Source organism: Talpa occidentalis, unplaced genomic scaffold (genome assembly GCF_014898055.3).
Source record: "Talpa occidentalis isolate TD23 unplaced genomic scaffold, MPIMG_talOcc4v2.1 talOcc4.13, whole genome shotgun sequence".
Classification (NCBI taxonomy): Eukaryota; Metazoa; Chordata; class Mammalia; order Eulipotyphla; family Talpidae; genus Talpa; species Talpa occidentalis.
Genome location: NW_023601322.1, coordinates 66,346,975 through 66,367,020, shown reverse-complemented (window position 1 = coordinate 66,367,020; position 20,046 = coordinate 66,346,975). Strand labels below are relative to the sequence as shown.

The following is a 20,046-nucleotide window of genomic DNA, read 5'->3' as shown; positions in this document are numbered from 1 at the left end:
CACTCCCTTACATCACTGGTAGGCAGTGATTACATTCAGGTAGGCCTCCATCATATTCCTCTCTATCCCCAGCAACCAACACAGGGTCTACAGATAGAGGTATGTCACCCCAGCATTCTGGGGGAGGGGGAAACAACAGAAACTGAGTGGCTTGGTTCAACAAGGATTATTGGAAATAATCCCAGAATAAAAAGAACATCTAAACACTCCCTGGAAGAGACTAGGAAGTGATAGGCATGCACACATCAGCAGCTTGTAGTCTGCCTCCCCTGAAGCTCTGCCTTCATTTTATGCTGCTTTTCCTAGGCTCTCCCTCTGAGAGAACCTGGTGGGCTCCCAATACCTAACTACCCCAACTGAGGATCTATCCCTGTAAGGAGGGAGACTCACTCTCGTGGCTGTTGGATGGAGGTCTCAGTTCCTTGCTATATGGATCTTTCCTCATTGTTCAGGTGTCCTCACAGCACAGAAGCTGCCCTCCCCCCAGAGTGAGTGGTCCAAGAGAGAGAAAGAAGCAGCTTGGAGTCTTTTATAACCTAGACTCTGAAGTCTACGTCACATTCATTGTTTACACCAGCCATTTAGTCACTATTGATGTTACTAAGCCCTGCCAACACACAAAAGGGAAAGGAACTAAATCCCTCCTTTTGAAAGAAGGAGTGTTGTGGATATGTGCACACATTTTAAAACATAAACAATCAAATAGTCATCCTCCCAGCCTGTCTGTAAAACATTGCTGGGAGTGAGAATTACCAGTCAGTAAACGTTACTGTGATAACTGATAAACCAACAAAAACTTAGATCCCTCCCTCACATTGCACACCCAAATAAAGTCCAGATAGTTTCAATCATTACCTATTCAAAAAAGTATTGGAAGAAAATTCAGATACAAAAAAAAAAAAAAAGAAGTGGAGAAGGATATTGAAGCATAGCCACAAAAAAAGATGTGCTCACATATGAAAATTAAATGTTTCCAAAGAAAAACAAGTTCAAAGACAAATGAAAGATGGAGATTAATATGTGCAAATTAAAAGACAAGAGCTAAACTCTTATTAATGTTATGAGTGTTACAAGTGACACTCGTAATTCATGCACACTCATGAAAATAGGCTCCAACACATGTCCCAGAAGTATGTCTCCCTCCTGTGTAACTGGATTGTAAATGAGCAAGGAGAGGATTGTGTCTGAGATGTCTTTGTGCTTCCCACAGAATGTTACACCTTATCAATACTCAGTTTGAGTCTTTTGATTTCAGCTCTTTATTGCAATTCCAAAAATGTCTGCACCTCCCCCTGTTCCTCACCCTCAAGTACTCTCCTCTCTGTCTCTCAGAGAAATCTCATTAAGATGCTTCCTGTGCTGTTTGTGACTCACAACTAGATTATAGCACAAGCTGTGCTGATTTCAGCAAGAAATTCTCCCCACGGCACAGACTGGGTTCCTGAATTGCCCAAAGAATAAATAAAACTGGAAGGCCTTTGTGTCCATTCAGCACCCCTCCTTGTGCCCTTACTATGTACCTGGAGCCATATTTTTGAAATCTGAGTTTATGTTCCTAAGGGAGCATGCAGACAAGACGCCCTAATCAAAAAGAGAGGGCACTGAGCTAGAGATCCGGGTTTAGTGCAGCTCTGCCCTCTTGACCAGACAAGAGGGTACAGGCTAGATGCGCGGGGAGGGTGACCAGACAAGACTTTTCCACACGACCAGACAAGACTCTTCCAGCTGCCAACCTCAGTTGTTCTATTGGTAGAATGAGCAGGGGTAGTGCACTGGGAAGTCACAGAGACTTTGTCAGCTTGATATCCAAGGACTCAACTCATTTTCTCTTGTTAAGGTGTGGGCTCTGGTAATTGTATAGCCTTATTTGAGAAGTTTGGGGAGTCCCTTGAGAGTCCTTCTCAGATGTTGGCACCCACTGAGAGCAAAATAGATAATGGTTTCAATTACTGAAGTTGTTCCACTGTTTTCTAAAAAAGATTCTTTTCCACTCATTTGGAAAAAATAAAATTGCACACAGAGTGAAATGACTAAGGAAGTGATAATCGGGCTCAGGAATGGATCTGCCCATGTGCTGTGCTGATTAGGGTAGCCCTGTAATTTGAAAAGAGTCTGTTCCTTTTCCAGGGACTTGGTATCTTCTTTTACCCCTTGAGACTGTCCAGAGCAGGGCTGGCTCCAGACACAAGCAGAGTAAGTTATTGGGTTGTTTTCAGCTCCTTTCTCCTCCACAGTATTCTCCTATCTGCCACAATTTTGAAATCTGTAACAGTAGAACTTCTTTTTTTAAATTAAAGTATACTTGACATGTAACTTTATGTTAGTTTCAAGTGTGCAACATAATGATCAGATATTTGTACACATTACAAAATGAGCATTACAATTCTTTTACATGGTAACTCACAGTCACTAGACATGGTAACAAAAAATTTTTTTTCTCCTATTAAGGAAATTTAAGATCTACCCTCTTAGAGCTTTTCTCTCTCTCTTTTTAAAAGATTTATTTATTTATGCATACAAGAGCTGGGGTACAGGCCAGAGGTGTGGGAGGTGAGAGGATTCACCAGAGACAGAGCGGGGAACAGATCAGGCAGACTGACTGAAATGCACTGCTGAGGGGAGCAGCAGACGAGTCAGGAGAGGTCTGGTGTGCCATGTCCCTGGCCAGGGATCGAACTCCTGCTGCAGTGGCTGTGAATAGCTTCATAGTGCTGCTTAACCCCTTACGCCACCAGGGAGGCTCCCTTTTCTCTTTGGAATGAAGATCTTTGGCAGAGATTATTTTGATTTCCCTGCCAGCACATCCCACCTTCCCCGCTATGCACATGCATTCCCTTTCTTCTGACCTAACCATTGATGTGAGATCCAGTGTGGACCGAACACCAGACTGGACATGTGATTGATTCAGGATGAGCATTCCATACATGACAGTGAGAGAGACAGAGACAGAGACCCTGTCTCTACATTTAAAAGTGTCCCTGGGTGGCCTCCCCTGGTGGTGCAGGCAGTTGAGCTCAGCACTGTGAAGCTGTCAGCAGCCTCAGCAATGTGGGTTCGATCCCAGCTGGCTGGCATGAATCCCACATGAGGCAGCAGACCTCTCCTGTCTCGCCCACTGCTCCCCTCAGCAGTGTATTTCAGTCAATCTGCCTATTCTGTTCCCATTTCTGTCTCTGGTGAATCCTCTTACCCTCCCAGCGCATCTATACCCGGGTTCTTGTATGCATGAATAAATAAATCTAAAAAAAAATAATAAAAACATTTTTAAAAATAAAATAAATAGAAGTGTCCCTGGGACTATTAAGCTGGGAGGATTTACATCTGGGTGTTGGTAGCCTTAATGTGGAAAGAACCTAGCATGGAATGAGGTCAAACAGAGGCTGCAGAGACAGATGGAGAGGGTGTCATAGAAAGAGGGCACTAAAGAAACAAGAAACATGGGAGATTTGGAAAGGCAGAATGTAGACAGAGACTCTGGAACTTTGGTTCCTGTAACTCCCCCTTAGAATCAGTATGCTACCCCACCATCTTTTCAGTTGCTTAACTAAAAAGTCCTCTTTTTGCTTCAGGCTATTTGAATTTGAAGGTATCTTGATGTATTATTGATTCTCCAAGAGGCTGTTCTTAAATTGTAAATTTGTTATCCAGAAGGGATAGCACATCAAACCAGTAATGTTGATTAACTATGGAGTGGTGCATAGCACGGAAATGTTGACAAGGAAGATAAAGCAAGAATATTGCTAGAGAAAGATGGTATTGCTAGTAAAGGGCAGTGCCCTAGTACACCACTGGTAGCAATGTAAAATGGAACAGCCACTGAGGAAAACAATTGAGCATGTATTACCTTGGGACGCAGCAATTCCACACCCAGGCATATACCCAAGAGTATTCAAAAATGTTAATATGAAAATCTATAACGAATGTTCATAGTAGCATTATTCGTAATAGTCAAAAGGGAGAAATAACCCAATTTCCATTACCTGATGAATGAATAAATAAAATATGGATAGCCACACAATGGAATATTATTCAACCATGAGAATGAATGAAATTCTGACATGTGCTACAACGTGGAAAATCTGAAAATATGCAAAATGAAAGGAGCCAGTCATAAAAGGTAACATTTTATATGGTTCCATTTATATGAAATGTCCACAGATAGTGGATTAGTGGTTGCCAGAGCCTTGGGAAAGGGGAAAGTAGGAGTGATTGCTAATGGGTATGGAATTTCTTTATGGAGTGATGAAAATTAGATGATGGTGATAGTTCCACGGTCATGTAAATATACTAAATACCACTGACTTGTGTACCTTTAAAGGGTGAATTTTATATATGTGAATTATATCTCAATTTTTAAAAAGTGATTATTATTATCCTGCTTATCCCTTTTTCATATCCTGTTATCCTGAGTATGTTTCGTGGTTTGAGTGTGATTTTTCTCCAGACAGCTCTTCAGCAGCCCCCATCACACCCCAAATCCTCCACAATATTTGGAACCCCTGGGACACTGCCTGGTATGAATAGGAACCAGGACTGACTTCCCTTTTGAAGAAGCTAAATTTTTTTGCTTGCTTAGTTTTTTTTTTTTTTTTAAAGATTTATTTATTTATTTATACAAACACTGGGTACAGTTAGAAACGCGGGAGGGTAAGAGAATTCACCAGAGCCAGAGCAGAGAACAGAACAGGCAGACTGATGAAATACACTGCTGAGGGGAGCAGCGGGTGGCAGGAGAGGTCTGCGTGCCATGTGGGACCCTCCTGCCCTGGCTGGGGAGCAGCCAGGGATCAAACCGGCGCTGTAGAGGCTGCAGGCAGCTTCGCAACCCAGCAGTCAACCACTGCGCCACCGGGGAGGCCCTTGCTTAGTTATTTTGCTGGGGTAACGGACCTGTCTTATCAGCTCAAAAGGGGGACAGGCAGCAGTGGACTGAAACTAATTCACAATTTTGTTTAAATTTACTTGTCAAAGGCAGAAATATTCAATTTCATGCATACTCCCAATTCCCTGCACTGGGAGCAGATTTCCAGGAAGCAATTATGTAGAACAAAATGTAATGGGTAACAGGGGGTGCCTTGTGAATTATTCATAATCTGATAATGATTTTAACCCATTTTTAACATGACCTGCTATTGGTGTTAGCTTCTGGAAAGTTCCCAAAGTAAGCAACACAGAAGCTTGCTTTAGTTATGCTTATATAACCATAAACCTTCTGCCTTTCCCCAGCCACCTGAATAATTAAAATCAAAAGAGGTCTGGGATCCTTTCTCCTTCCAAGTCTACCAAGCAAAGGTAAATGCCATCCTTACAGAGAGGTTGGTGTAGTAGAATGCCCAGCAGAGTGCCTGACTCCGAGAAGGCACACAGTGCTTTTTTTTTAATTTTAATTCTATTAACAAATGATTGAATGAATGTCAGAAAGGATGAGGTATTGGTAGGAAAGGAAGACTCTGGCTAAGTAGTTTTGCTACTTAACAGCTATGTAATATGGACAAGAGTCTTGCTCTCATTTTTTTTAACCTATAAAATGGCAAAAATAATACATGCTTTGCTGGGTTATTGAGAGAATCTGAGAACAAAATAAGTGTTTATTATTTGGTTATTATAGTCTTTGCTTTTTGCAGCAACCCTGTAAGTCCCCCAGAAAGTGGATTAAACGGTCTGTCCCCCAGAAACTGGATAAACTCTAAGCAAATCATCCAAAACTTTTTAGGAGCCAAAGCTTTCCAATCCTGACTGAACCACCCAGAGAGTTTTTAAAAATATAAATTTTTAGATTCTATCTCTGAAGATTCTAATTCAGAAGGTATGAAATGAGGCCAGAAGATATTGTTTTTAGTTTATTTTGGGGGGAGGGAGGAGTGGGAATTAAGATAAAAATTTACAGATCCTCAGAGTATAATTGGAAATATATGACAAATACATGGATGCAGAAGTTTCCATAGCCTCAGAAAATTAAATCAATTGCCATGCTGCATAAATAGCCACTGCTCTGATTTTAATTACCGTAGATGAGGTTTGCCTGTTCTTGAACATCATACAAATGGAATCTAAAAGTATGCATTTTTTTGTGCCTGTTTTTGTGTTTGTGTTTCTTTGCTTTTCATAGTGTTTTTGGGATCCATCCGTGTTTTTGCATGTATCACATCAGCAGGTCATTCCTTTTTTTTGCTCAGTAGTATTCCACCATATGGCTATATCTCTCTTTGTTTCTCTCTTCATCTGTTGATGGACCTTTTAGAGTTATTTTTGGCTGTTTTGAATACAGCTGCTCTAATTATGGTGGATAAATACCTAGGAGTAAAATTGCATGTAATAGCATAAAGATATGTTTAACTTTATTTTTTAAAACACTTCAGATGACTCTGATGATAAGCCAGATTTGGGCATTTCTACAGTAGCAAAAGATCAACCTTGATGATTTGCTGAGGTTTTGTTTCATTGTGCAGGTGTTGGAGATGACTTCTTTTATTGGGGAAATATCTTCTGTTCTTCCTCTCCTAGCTTAGGAACCCATCTTTCCTTGATATCTTGCCAATTTTTTAATAGTGAAGAGAGTTCTGAGCCAAGGATCCCCATGAGTCTGTTGGGTTTTGTCACTCAGATCCAGGAAGCAGTGGGGGAATAAAGGGAACAAGATGAGGCTGCCAACTTTACAAAACTTATTCTAACCTTGGGATTGGATTGCTTACTTAGGATGAAAGGCTAATCCTTCAATCCCTTGGAGGGTTGGGGAGGGGTTAACCTCTTCCCACTGGGCCACAACAATCCCACCACCTGACACAGGTGCAGACCTGGGGGAGCATGGGACCAGGCCTTCAACAGATGGTGTGGAAGCCCCCAGGGGATCACAGTAGTCAGGGTCCAGTAGATTCCTCAGGCTCAAGAAATTAGAGTGTTGGGACCTGTAAACAGCAATGGGAGAAAAACAGTCAAATGCAACCATTTTGTTTCAAAAGTCATACTGACTATTGACTCAGGAATTATATATTTTTTTCTTTCTACTCTTTCTTTGGGAAAGAGTAGAATTTGGGGGTTGAATTGATCCTCTAACTCTGTGTTTCCTAGAGAGTGGTATATGTGTATGGTATTTGGGATGGTTTAGGATGGTTTCAGGTATTATATAGATGGATAGATTTAAAATAAGCATTTGTTTAAGTGCACAACAGAAAAATTTAAACTATCACATATGTGATTTCATGAATATGTTGCTTAACATGTAGCCAAGTTTAAAAGGTAATTTAATTAAGTTTATTAATATATTAAGTGAAGGCGATACACAGGTATGACCAAAAAATATGAAGGTGGAGATGAGTGACTGGCTTTAGAAAATTGCCCCGTCAGACCGTTCTGTTTGACAGATGTGGAAACCAAAGGTCTGAGATGCGAGTGACTTGCTTTGAGTCAGACTTCATCTGAGTAAAGACTAGCTCCCGAAGGTCACCTGGCTCATGCCACCTACCTGTTACTTTCCTCTTGTAGGAAAGGGGAGGGATTTTATCAACCATGTAGCCTAGCCCCTAGGTTCAAAGTCAAATGCTTTTGCAGACTCATGCTATAGTTGACTCAGACCACAAAATCACGAGTCTGTTAATTGGTCCACGCTCCAGGAAATGAGTTAATAAGAAGAAAACAGATTTCTAAGAAATGAGCACCACAGTCCTGATAACTCTCCCCCATGTTAAAGTTTTGGGGGAGGAGAGGACAGTAGCAGAGTGGGCAGCTAGTTTCCCCATCTCTGCCTCTGTCCCTCCTTTGGCCTCTAGACAAGGTGCTAGACCCAGGCATGAGTGCCCTGCGTGGGCGATCTACCCATGCACAGGATGTTCAGGGTCACAAAGAGGATCCTGATTGTTCACAAAAATAGCTTCAGGCAGCTGGAAAAGTATAAGGGCATAGCCTCCCAGATGGCTGTCATCTGCGAATCTCCACAGTCCACCAGGAAGATTTAAGAAGGCAACTCAGTGAGAATTCTAGCAATTGTGGATCCCCAAGGACTGAGTGTGAAAGGAGCAGCCATTGGAAATGCAAGAACAGACTTGAACTTTTCCAATTGGAAAATAGAACGCTAGTGGGAGAGAGGGTCCCTATTTACTGTTTCTCTTCTCTGAATGGGATCTTAGGTCTGCTTGCTGAGGCGTCCTTGTCTTATCCATCCTCCCTTGTCCCCCTCAGGCTGTGGGGCCAGTGTGTGACCTGCTGAGACCATCCCTCAAAGCTTAAAGGGACCTGAGCACACCACCCCACCCCACCTGACCTCAAAGGAGCCGTAGTAGGATAGACTGTATGTCAGGTTCCCAGTCAGCCTCAAGAACTGAGCATCGAAGATAGCACTTTTTCCTGGAGCCAAACAGAAATCTGGCCCTGAATCTCTCTAACTTACTCCCCCTCTCTTCTTGCTCTTGCCATTGGCAGTGGGAGTTCTAAGAATTTGATAGTGGATTATTCAACCAGTAGCTATGGCTTCAAAGCTCTGCAGGTTCAGAATGAAGATTGTTTTGTTTAGTAAAGTACCTTAATATATTTTTAGGATATTCCAGAGTAGGCTCAGGGACCTGATTTGAGGCAGAGATCTGAACACATCTACATTTGGAAGTAACTTGGATTTTAGAGTGTCTGCTCTCAGTTTGGGGGGAGAAGTAAGGGATGAGAGAAACACCATCATATCTTCAGTATAATCACTAAGGCTAGAAGCGAGTGAGAATGGGTTCTATGGGTGAAGCTGAAATACAAAGTACAAAATCAAGAGTAGAGGTGGATGGGATGAGGTGAGGGAGTGGGGGGGGCACACTCTTCACCAGGATTGACTGGGATTGGCTGCCCTCCGTCACCACGGAGAGCCATCTGGGAACTAGGGAGTCTCCTTGTTAGCACTCTGATCCTTTCCCAGGCCTCCGCTGTCCAGTTCCAGCCTGGGAACCACTCATCTGGGTCAGCAAGCCTCTTCTTTTGGAGTCCTGGTCTTAGAACAGAAGAATGCTTTTTAGATCAGGCTGTTTTCTATGATGAAGGCTGTGAAAAGTAAGACTCGGAGAATCTGTCAGCAGCCTTGCTTCCTGTCTTATGGGAAAAGCCCCTGCAAGGAAAAGGAAGGAAGGGAGGGAGAGAGTGAAGGAGAGAAAGAAGGGAGAGAAGGAGAGAGCCTGAGAGATAATGGTGTTCTGATGACTCCTGGAACTAAGGCCCCAGCTATACCACTGCCAAAAGAACCCTTTTCTGAGCCCCCCTGGTGGTTCAGGGGTTAAAGTCTCAGTGCTATCAAGCTATCACCAGCCACTGTGGCATGAGTTCAATCCCCCTAGCCAAGGAGCTGACCCACATGGCTCAGCAGACCTCTCCCGTCTCTCCCGCTGCTCCCCTCAGCAGTGTATTTCAGTCGATCAGCCTGTTCTGTTCCCCACTCTGACTCTGGTGAATCCTCTCACCCCCTGCACCTCTGGCCTTGACCCCTGTTCTTGTTTGCATAAATAAATAAAAATAAACCTTAAAAAAAAAGAACCCTTTTCTCTAAGTTTGGTCTCTGCCACTTTCATCTCGAAGTGCCCAGTGGACACTTCACCCTTCTTTCTGAATATGAAAGCTTAGATAAGAACAGAGGAAAACTTCCATCCTTGAATCAGAGCACCACAGCTTCTTTTTCTTTATACTTACCATGACCCAAAATCATTTGTTTGTCTGTTTACTTTACATCCCTCTCCCCCTCAAAATGTAAGATTCCATTCTAACCTGTTATTTCTAAGTGCAGGAACATTGTAGTTGCTCAGGAGTCTTTGAATGAATTGAGTAAAATCGGGCCACAGTTGACCCCCTACAAGGTCACAGTTGCAGCAAAATATCTCAGTGCCAGACACTAAGTGCAGGATGTTTGGGATTTGTGTGTCCAAGCTATCTGCCCACCAGGGTGTGCGAGTATGCTGGGGACAAGGCTGGATATACAATCAGTGCTTCAGAAACCACAGATAAAGACCCAGGGCGATGTGATAAATGGGCTGTGGGGAGGAGAAGTTCAGTGCAGATTACAAAGATACCCTGGAATTGAAAGGCAGCTGTAATTAGAAAGCGAAGGCATTCAAAGCTGCCTGGAGGTCAGAGGGCTGGACTGGCGAGCTGGGAAGCTCAAGGAGGAAATGGACACGGAGGCACTGCAGTTCAGGGCTGACATAATTGGACAGAGATCGGCAGCCAGTTGCCATAGCAGCAGCCAATCAGAGGGGCCGCTCATGTGGCAAGTAGTCAAGGTTTCTAAAGAAGGGGCTAAAAAAGCTGCCTTTGTTCCCACTCTGATTGAGTTGCTGTCAGATCCCTGCGGGGGTGATGTGGCTTGGGGCCAGAGCCAAGAATGGCCGGCCAGCTTGACCAGGAGGGGGGCCACGTGAGGACCCAGGGGGCTGGGGAAGCCACATGTGTCATTCTGTGTAGTTGTTTGTGCCTCCCAATACAGAGCAGTGGCCAATGGTATAGGTTTCAGGATCTGAGAGTGCCGGGGTCAAGTCCAGCTCAGCCTGTTAGCAGCTGTGTGACCTCAGGACCTGTCCAGCCATGTAAAGAAGGCCATAATACCTTTTTTCCAGGGTGGTTGTAAGAATTGATAGAGTGATACATGTCACATATTCACTTAGTGAGTGGTAGACACAATTGTCATTGCATTAACAAATAACACAAACTGTTTCACAAAAGCTTCCCCAAAGGCCTCTTAGCTTCTGGGAAGGAAAAACCAGGTTTTGCTTCTTTAAGGGCACCAAAAATGCAGCCAACAGAGACTTAAAAACTCCACGAGGTGACCAGTTAGACTAAAAAGAAAGCATTCTTTAGGCAGTTTCCAGAGCCATGAGGGATCAGAGAATCCTTCTCCTCTGTTCTGCCGGCCAATGTGTGGGCTGGGACAGGATACAAAGATGAGGCCATCCCTCCCTTATCCTCCTGCAGTGGGAGAGAGAAAGTAGAGGAGACTGAAGGGAGGCTCCCTCAGATGTTCAAGTGAGGTGAGGATGGAAGGCAGAGAACACTTGCTTAGAGACCAGGACAGGTCAGAGGTGGACAGAACAAGGGCATAGTTGTGGATGAACGCCCCTTCCCCTTGCTCTTCCCAGAAGAAGGGCCAGGAAGTGCGACAACCCTATTTGGACTCTGGTGCAGTCCTCAGTTGCTATGGCAACCCTATGGGCTCTTGGGTGGGCGGAAGGCAAGCGGCTGCAGATATCAACATTGGAGGCAGCAGCTCTGCCCTTTTGCTGCAATAGTCAAGGCATTTCGGATGATGGGGCAATGTCTCCTCTCCCATCTCAGGAGGTTATAAGAGGCCACCGGGACTTCAGAACAGTCCCTCCTCCTTCCCATGTACACCTGTCTCGCTGTGAGGAACTAGACTCCTCTATGGAGAGGTAGCTCCCTTGGGGGCCCTTGCTTGACATGTCTCCTCAGATTACATGTTCCCCTGAAGGTTTCCTCTTTATTTTTCTTATGTATGTGTTCATTTTTCCATTCAGTCAGCAAGTGTATACTGTGTGCCTACTGTGCAGGATGCTGGGGGGAGAATTGCCAACAAGACAAAGTGCCTGTCATGGAGCTCTTGGTTTTGCGGGGAGCAGACAGTAAACAAATGAGTAAAGAGACACTGAAGGTGATGAAGAGGGCAGGGTGAGCCCAAGAAATTGGAGGGGGTGGGCCAATTTAGAGTGGGTGGTCAGGGAAGGTCTTTCTGCACTGAAATCAACAAGCTGTGAAAGAACTGTGGAGTTGCTGTGGGTGAGGTGTGTTCGAGGGAAGAGCCAGTGCAGAAACTGGGAGCTGGTGGGGCCTGGCATCAGGGGGCAGGGTGAGGGCTCTGGAGATAGAGCTGGAAAAGCAATAGGAAGAGTAGGTTGAGCTGTGTGGACCTTACTCAAGCCTGTATTTTGCTCTGTTGTAAGCAGACGAGGGAAGTGATCTGACTTCTGTTTTTAAACAAGTCTTTTGGATAGTGGAGGACAGACTACAGGAAGATGGGAATGGAAACAGACCAGGGGGAGTCTGCTGCAGTGGTCCAGGGTAGCTGATGGTGGCCAGGCTGGGACAAAGGGGAATTTGGAAGCAGAGATGAAAAATTTGCAGGTAACCCCAACAGGACTTATGGAGGCTGAAGTTGAGGGATTAGGGAAAGGAGGACTTAAGGATGACTCCCAGGCATCTGAGTTGAACCCTTGAGTGGGTGGAGGTGCCATCATTGCAGGTAGGGTGGCAGAGTAGCAGAGTGGTGGCAGAGTGCACAGGGTGGCACGGCATCAATCTCAACTTGCGGCCTGGTAAGTAAGTTGCCCAAATGCCTCTTTTCCCGTTTGCTTTTGTAACCAGTGGCTGAAGCCAAAGACTGTTATAGGTAGTACCCCCTGGAGGGGGGTGCTGATGAGAATGAATAGCTCCTGGGAAAATTCAAACAAAGTATCAGTGAGGATAGACTCTGATAAGAAATACCCTCTTGGGGGAAGCAGCTCCCAGGATGGAGTGTTCAAGGATTCTTTGCTCCGGATTTCAGTGTTTTCAGATCTTCAGAGATTCTGGGGTTGGCAATTTCTGCCCCCACCATGTCAGTCTTCCAGAAGGCTGTTGCAGGTCTCTGAAGGATGTGGAGAAGCCTCCAGTAGTGAACCTCAGAGAGGAAAAGTTTGGAGGCTTTGCAAGTACCTGAGCAACTAAAACTATTCCTAGTTTTGCTGCTATTACAGCATGGCAGGGAAGACGGAGACCCGGAGCAGGGCACCTCACTGAGCTGTGTGAATGTGGCTGTTTGTCAGGTGGTTCAGCTGCTGCAGCTGCTGTTTCAAGTGTCACTTGTGCAGTGCTGTGCAGCTCTCATGAGCATCTCCTGTTGTGGCTTCTGCTGTCTTCATGAATTGGACTCCATCCAATAGTCTGGTTGCCACGTGCTCCAGACCCTCAGTGGTAGGAAGACGCCATCTTGGAAGCCTTTGTGTTTAAGACTTTAAAACACTGGACACTGCTTCAGGTGAGGTAAATGGCCATTTATGGCCTCAGTAACTCTTTGTTTTTCCCTCCTGGTTTGTTAAATAAATCCCATTATTGTTGTTCTCTGAACCTGAGTAGTCTTGCAATTGTGCGTGGGTGAAGAGCTCAGAAGGTGAACGGTAAACTATTTGGGCACTGTCCTTGGCCAGTTTAGTGTCCCTTGCTACCCTGTATCACCATGACTGCCCTGAAAACTAGAGTATTTCATAAACAACTTTTCTAAGGAGTTAAACTGATAGGAAGCTTCCCCACAACACACTACTGAGGAAGAAAATAATTTTTTAAAAGTCAAATGCTGGATGTCTGACGGTGGTGGCAGAACTCTTTTAAGGGCAATAGCTGTTGTTTTAAGAGGTATTTGAACAGATGGAGCCTCTTCAAAGACCAAGATAGTTAAATCACACGGCTGAATGAGAATAAAGCCAAAGAATCAAGGAGTTGTTTCCTGGACAATAGAATTGTAAGAGATTGGAGAGATGGCAGAGGGCCCTTGGAGAGGGGAGGAGACCTGGTGGGTTGCTATAGGGCCAGGTCTGAGAGGTCAGCCAGCAGCTCCTCCCAGGGTTCAGAGGTCAGATTGTTTCTCAGAGGAAAAGGAGTGTTGCTCTGTATTCTTTGTAATGATTCCTGGTGAGCATGTGCTGTGACTTGTCTCCTTTACCCACATACCTCAGTGAAATCATTGGTGCTTAAGAGAATCAAGATGTAATAGGATGGTGAACCTGAGGAGAGAGGTGAGAACAGATAGGCTGAGAGAAGATTCAAGAACATAACAGGGACAGGGAGTGATTGGGAAACAAGCAAGTGCAGAATCCCCAGGAACTTCAATAAGGAGCTGGCCTTGACACCATTTGTGAAATGGGGAAAGACACCATTTTATCTGTTACTGAAGGAAACAGCCTCCTGAAGGCTGGAGGACTTGGGGAAATCAGATTACTCATGACTTTATTACATCAGAAACCCAAAAGAGGCCCCTTGGAATATAAACTCCTGTCTGCCAGTATAATTAGTCATCAGCATTTTGCTCAAAGGGTTTGCTGATGGCAGCTTCTTAAAGTAGGTGTTAGAATAGACAACTTTTTTTTGCACCACTGGAAGCCCCCCGCCCTTCATTGTTTCCATGTCAACCAGAGAGCAAGGGGGACGAGGAATGGGCCTGGAGGAGGAAACAGTGAGGTGTCTTTGATGCTCACGTTCTCTGCTCCCAATCCTTGATTACAGCGCACATGATACTTTTCCTATATTTTAGGGTTTGCATTATCCTGTGAGTGTGTGTGCTTCTTTTTGCTTGTGAACATGGCATCAGCTTGAGATCACTGTCGCTGAGGGCACAAGTAGAGTCCTGTAAGAATTACTATGTTACTGGCTAGTAGAGGCCTCTGAACTTTATTTTTGGAGGATAACTTGGAGTATCTCTTAAAATTTTAAATGTGCACAGAAATTCCTCTTCTCTGTTTTGGATAAATTACTTTTACTAGTGCATAGTTTCATATACAGCATTGGGTGTAATAACAAAATTAGGAACAACCTAAATGTCCATCAAGTGGAAAATCTTATGTAAACTGTGGCATGTCCATACATTGGTATAGTAATGGCTGGTTACAAGGAACAAGTAAATCTAAATACCCTGAAATGGAAATGAGGCCAAGACAAATTTTTATTTTTTTAGGTTTTTTTTTTTTTAATTTATTAATGCATGTAAGAACTGGGATATAAGCCAGAGGTGCGAGTGGGCAGGGGATGAGAAGATTCACCAGAGACAGAGTGGGGAGCAGAACCAACAGATCTGCTGAATTACACTGCTGAATTAGAAGTGAGCGAGGGCCTCCCCGGTGGCGCAGCGGTTGAGTGCTGGGTTGCGAAGCTGCCCGCAGCCTCTGCGGCGCCGGTTCGATCCCCGGCTGCTCCCTGGCCACCGGAGGAGGGTCCCACATGGCGCGCAGACCTCTCCTGCCGCCCGCTGCTCCCCTCAGCAGTGTACTTTGGTCCTTCTGCCTGCTCTGCTCTCCGCTCTGGCTCTGGTGAATTCTCTCACCTCCCGAGCTTCTGACTGTACCCAGTGCATGTATAAACAAAAAAAAAGAAAGAAAGAAAGAAAGAAAGAAAGAAAGAAAGAAGAAAGAAAGAAGAAAGAAAGAAAGAAAGAAAGAAAGAAAGAAAGAAAGAAAGAAAGAAAGAAAGAAAGAAAGAAAGAAAGAAAGAAAGAAAGAAAGAAAGAAAGAAAGAAAGAAAGAAAACATGCCTCTATATAAAAAAAAAATAATAAAAAAAAAATAAATTTAGAAGTGAGCGAGATTGGAGAGGTCTACTGGGCCATGTGGGTCACCTCCCTGGCCAGGGATTGAACTCATGCCACAATGGCTGGTGATAGCTTGATAGCGCTGAGACTTTAACCCCTGCACCACCAGGGAGACCCCCAAGTCAAATTTTTAAATGAACAAAAGCAAGTTGTAGGGTGCCTAGAATGTGATCACATGTGAGAAAGCAGAACAAAACAACTTTCCCCATAAAATCAAAGACTCAAAACACATAAAGTAACAAATGGCTGGGGGATACAGTGTCTACCCAAATGGCTGGGTAGACAGTGGATGTGGATTTGGGAAGTCAGATGGGCTTTTACTTCAACTGTGTTGTCTGACATTTCCAACAGGATATATTCATGCATTTCTTATATAATAAAAACCCTAAAAATAAACAAGTGTCTCTAATTGACTTGCAAGTGATGGCTGTCACTGATTGACCCCAGGCCTGCCTGTGCTGCCCTATGGACCCCAGACCTGACATCCTTCAGATAATGAGCTCCAGGGTCAGCCTGGGGAAATGGGCGCCCAACATTCCACCCCCAGGTCAGACAATTTCAATTTAGCTAAATCCCTCATGCCCATGAAGAATCCCAGGCACACAGCCCTATCACAGTTGATAATGGATGCATGTAAAGAAGCTGGGCCTTAAGATAAATTGTTGAGTGAAAAAGCAAGGGTAGAGGTGGGGGAAGCAAGTTACAGGACACAGAGAATAGACGTGCACCGTTAAAAAGAAAATAAAAACTGAACGTGCAGGCTTATGCATTCACGTATTATTTCTAGAAACTAGTAGCAGAAACTGCTGCTAGAAAGGGCCGCCAGGTGGCTGAAAGATGGGTGGTAAGGAGACTTTATTGCAGGCAAGGTTGTACCTTTAGAATTTGGAAATGGTGCTCGCCTTGTTTAAAATAAGTACTATATATAGATATATGGCCACTGAGGAAAAACAATCAGAAAGTGCCTTTTTCTAAATTGTGAGAGACATGGTGAGAGAAGGGCCCTTGTCTTAGGGACCCAGGGTTCCTACTAGGATGATATTGACACAGGCTTCTTCTTAGGTTATGACTCAGCTTCCTTAATGCACTCACAGTGCCCATTGGTGATACAGAAATCATCTTGACACTGATAGAGTACCTCTGTGGGCATTTTGTTCTTCAGTTTCCTTTCAGGGTTTTCAGGTCAATAAAACACTAATTTATTTTTATTTTATACTGCATTTGGTTCATGCCATAGGATTGAAGTTTCTGAAAATGTAGCTGAGAAAGCTCCCTGTTGTTACAGGAAACATACACCAGTCACTCCAGTGTTTTGTAGAATAAGACAGGACCTATATACATGAATTAAAAAAATACACACCCTCCTGTGTATCTGATGGAGCCTATACTAATGTCATGTTCCTGTTTAAATATCACAAATTATCCTTTTTTATGACAGTGTAGGCACAAGTGTATACACACACACTTTTTTATTTTTTTATTTTTTTTTTCCCAAAGATTTATTTATTTATTTATTTATACAAGCACTGGGTACAGTCAGAAGCGCGGGAGGGTGAGAGAATTCACCAGAGCCAGAGCGGGGAGCAGAGCAGGCAGAAGGACCGAAGTACACTGCTGAGGGGAGCAGCGGGCGGCAGGAGAGGTCTGCACGCCATGCAGGACCCTCCTCCAGTGGCTGGGGAGCAGCCGGGGATTGAACCAGCGCTGCAGAGGCTGCGGGCAGCTTCGCAACCCAGCGCTCAACCACTGCGCCACCGGGGAGGCCCACACACACTTTTTTAAAAGTACATTGGCTCTCCCTTTGTACTGAGGAAAATGGGAAGCTGTTGAAGGGTTTTAAGCAGGGAAGTGACCAAATTGGATCTCTCAGCCTACAGTGTGGAAAATAGAAGCAATGGTGGTGAGGTCAGTGGGTGAGGGAGAAGAGGTGGAAGAGGAGGCTGCTGTCGTGGTCCACACTAGAAGTGATGGTGGTGATGATAAGCAGGATGGGCACAGTCGGATAATAAAAAGTGCTTTGTTGGGCCTCCCCAGTGGCACAGTGGATTAAGCGCAGAGCTGTGAAGCTGTCCACAGCCTCTACAGTGCGGGTTCGATTCCTGGCTGACCAGGGAGATACCCACATGGAGCGGCAGACCTCTCCTGTCTTGCCCACTGCTCCCCTCAGCAGTGTTTTTGGTCTGTCTGCCTGTTCTGCTCCCCACTCTGTCTCTGGTGATTACTCTCACCCTGCCGTGCCCCTGGCCTGTACCCCAGGTTTATCAGGAAAGGGCCTGTGATTGATTAGTAATGTCTGCTACAGATAGAGGATTCACATGTGGTTGAATCCATTCCTGCATTAAGGTCAGATATCTGAATTGCCGTGCCCCAGTTGATATCTGGGGTATATCTCCCTCGTGTACCCCAGTTCTTGTATAAATCAATAAATCTTAAAGAAAAAAAATGCTTTGTTGTTTGTAAAGCACCTTACAGAGGGACTCACTATGGCCACCCTGGGTCAGCCATTTTGCCACTCCACCCCACCTCTAGTCCAGGAAGAGATGACGGGCTAGAATAGCTGAGGAAAGAGGAGGAGGGGGCATGGGCGGGTTGCCACAGCTCCTACAAGTCATATGAAGTGAGAAGGAAACTTGAGTCCTGCATGGAGTCTCTCAGGATTGTAGACCTCTAAAGTGTCATTGACCGAGGGTGTTGTGGAAATGATGGTAAAGACAGAGAGAGGCAGAATTTCAGACAGAAGGGGAGGGTTGTTCCCTTTTTCCTGGCATTTATTACAGCCCAGCTCAACTCTCTTCTTTGAAAGTTCCTGGTGTTCAGCCTATGATGTATTATAATGAAGATGCAGATTTGGGGTTATGGGGCTGGTGGCCTTCTTGGTCTTTACTTCATCACTAAACTCCTATTGTGAGCCTCGCGCTTATCTCTGAACCGCTTACATCTGTTTCTGCGTCTATAAAATGCTGATCATCATCCTATCTGTAAAATGTTGATTATCATGTTATTCAGTATAAATGAACAGAATAATAAATGCTCTCCTTATAGCACTGAAAACAAGTCTCATAAAGCAGTGAGTTTCAACTTGTAAGCTTTGGGTGCTACTATGATGGGAGAGAGGAGGAGGGCAAGTGGGTGGATCTCTGGACCTCTCATTTCCTGTTACATCGCACTTTGCGGGCAGCTCCACTCTCTAAACTGTTGTAATGATGAGTAACTTTATATTTGGATAAAGAGTTCTGTTGTTAAAACAGTTTAAAAACCTCTGTGACAGAGCATTCCTTACTAGCAATTCAGATATCTGACCTTAATCCAGGAATGGATTCAACCACATGTGAATCCTCTATCTGTAGCAGACATAACTAATCAATCACAGGCCCTTTCCTGCTGAACCTGAATAAAGCCTCAGAATTGTTTCCAACACAATACTTACAGCAGCCAGTTCTGTAGCAGGCATGTGAGATGAATCCAATTTTCCACTCTCTTGACTTTTTTCGTTGCAGGTTGACCTTGAGTGTTCAGTTGAATTGAGAATAATAGCTGCTCTAAACTTCATTTGTGTGAAGTTTTAGAACAAGGTTAAATTCTGTTTTCATCTTAGTTCATGCTGCTGTAACAAGGTGGCTTAAACCAGAAACATTTATTTCTCACATTATGGAGGCTGTAAGTTCAAGATCAAGATACCAGCATGGTCGAGTTCTTCGGAGGGCCCTCTTTTTTTTTTTTTTTTTTTTAAGATTTATTTATTTATGCACACAAGAACTTGGGTACAGGCCAGAGGTGCGGGGGGAGGGGGGTGAGAGGATTTACCAGAGACAGAGTGGGGAGCAGAACAGGCAGACTGACTGAAATATACTGCTGAGGGGAGCAGTGGGCAAGTCAGAAGAGGTCTGCTGAGCCTTGTGGGTCAGCTCCCTGGCCAGGGATCAGACTCATGCTGCAGTGGCTGCGGATAGCTTCATAGTCTGCGTCTTAATCCCTTGCACCACCAGGGAGGTCCCCTCTTTTTGGTTTTATAGATTGTGCTTTCTTACTCTTACATGGCAGAGAGATCCTCTCCCTCCTAACTCTTCTGCAAAGATTCTAATCCTGCCATGAGAGCTCCATCCTTATCTCCTAATTTTTTCGCAAAGGCACTTCCTCCAAATGCCATCTCATTGGAGGTTAGCGCTTCAGCATAGGAATTTTGAAGAGACACAAGCATTCAGTTCACAACCTTGTTTTGCCAACATATGTATTAGAAAATGTGATGTTACTTTTCATCCATCACAGACTGTCTTTCACCTTCCTCTTATTTTGCAATGAGTGTGCAAATCACACTCAGCCTTTAACTCAGTCTTTAACTTCTAATTCATGTACCCCAGCATTCTGTCTGCTTTGCTCATGGCATTTAATGCCTTGTAGGATTAAGTGATACTTTAAGTTGCCATTAGTGAGCTCCATGACAGCATGATTCCCATTTTCATACATATTTGTATTGCTCCAGGGTAGCCCAGTAGTTAGTAAATATTTGCTGAAAGAGTGGATCAATTTAAGAAATTTTGAGTACACATCCATCAGGCTATTTGATTTTGTTAAGTTGAAATGTCCTTGGAGTCTATTGGTGAATTGAAAGTAGTTGCTAAAGTGTAAATTCTGGGAGGACAGCTGATCTTTATATGTGCATGCTCCACTGATGCCTAGACCAGTGCCTGACATACAGTAGGCCCTCAGCTTATTTTATTGAATGAACAAATGAATAAATTATGGTT

At 44.3% G+C, this 20,046-nt stretch overlaps 1 long non-coding RNA gene across 3 annotated transcripts in view; it reads left to right on the top strand.

Moving 5' to 3' along the window:
- LOC129145621 (uncharacterized) overlaps positions 1–20,046 on the top strand; it is a 57,679-nt gene that overhangs the window by 16,986 nt on the left and 20,647 nt on the right. Inside the window, exon 3 of one of the 3 annotated variants that reach the window (XR_008551425.1) lies at positions 2,128–2,187. The exons of the other annotated variants lie outside the window; for them this stretch is intronic. This is a non-coding gene — a long non-coding RNA (uncharacterized LOC129145621). Of the gene's footprint in view, positions 1–2,127; positions 2,188–20,046 lie in introns of those variants that run through there. 3 annotated transcript variants of the gene reach the window in all.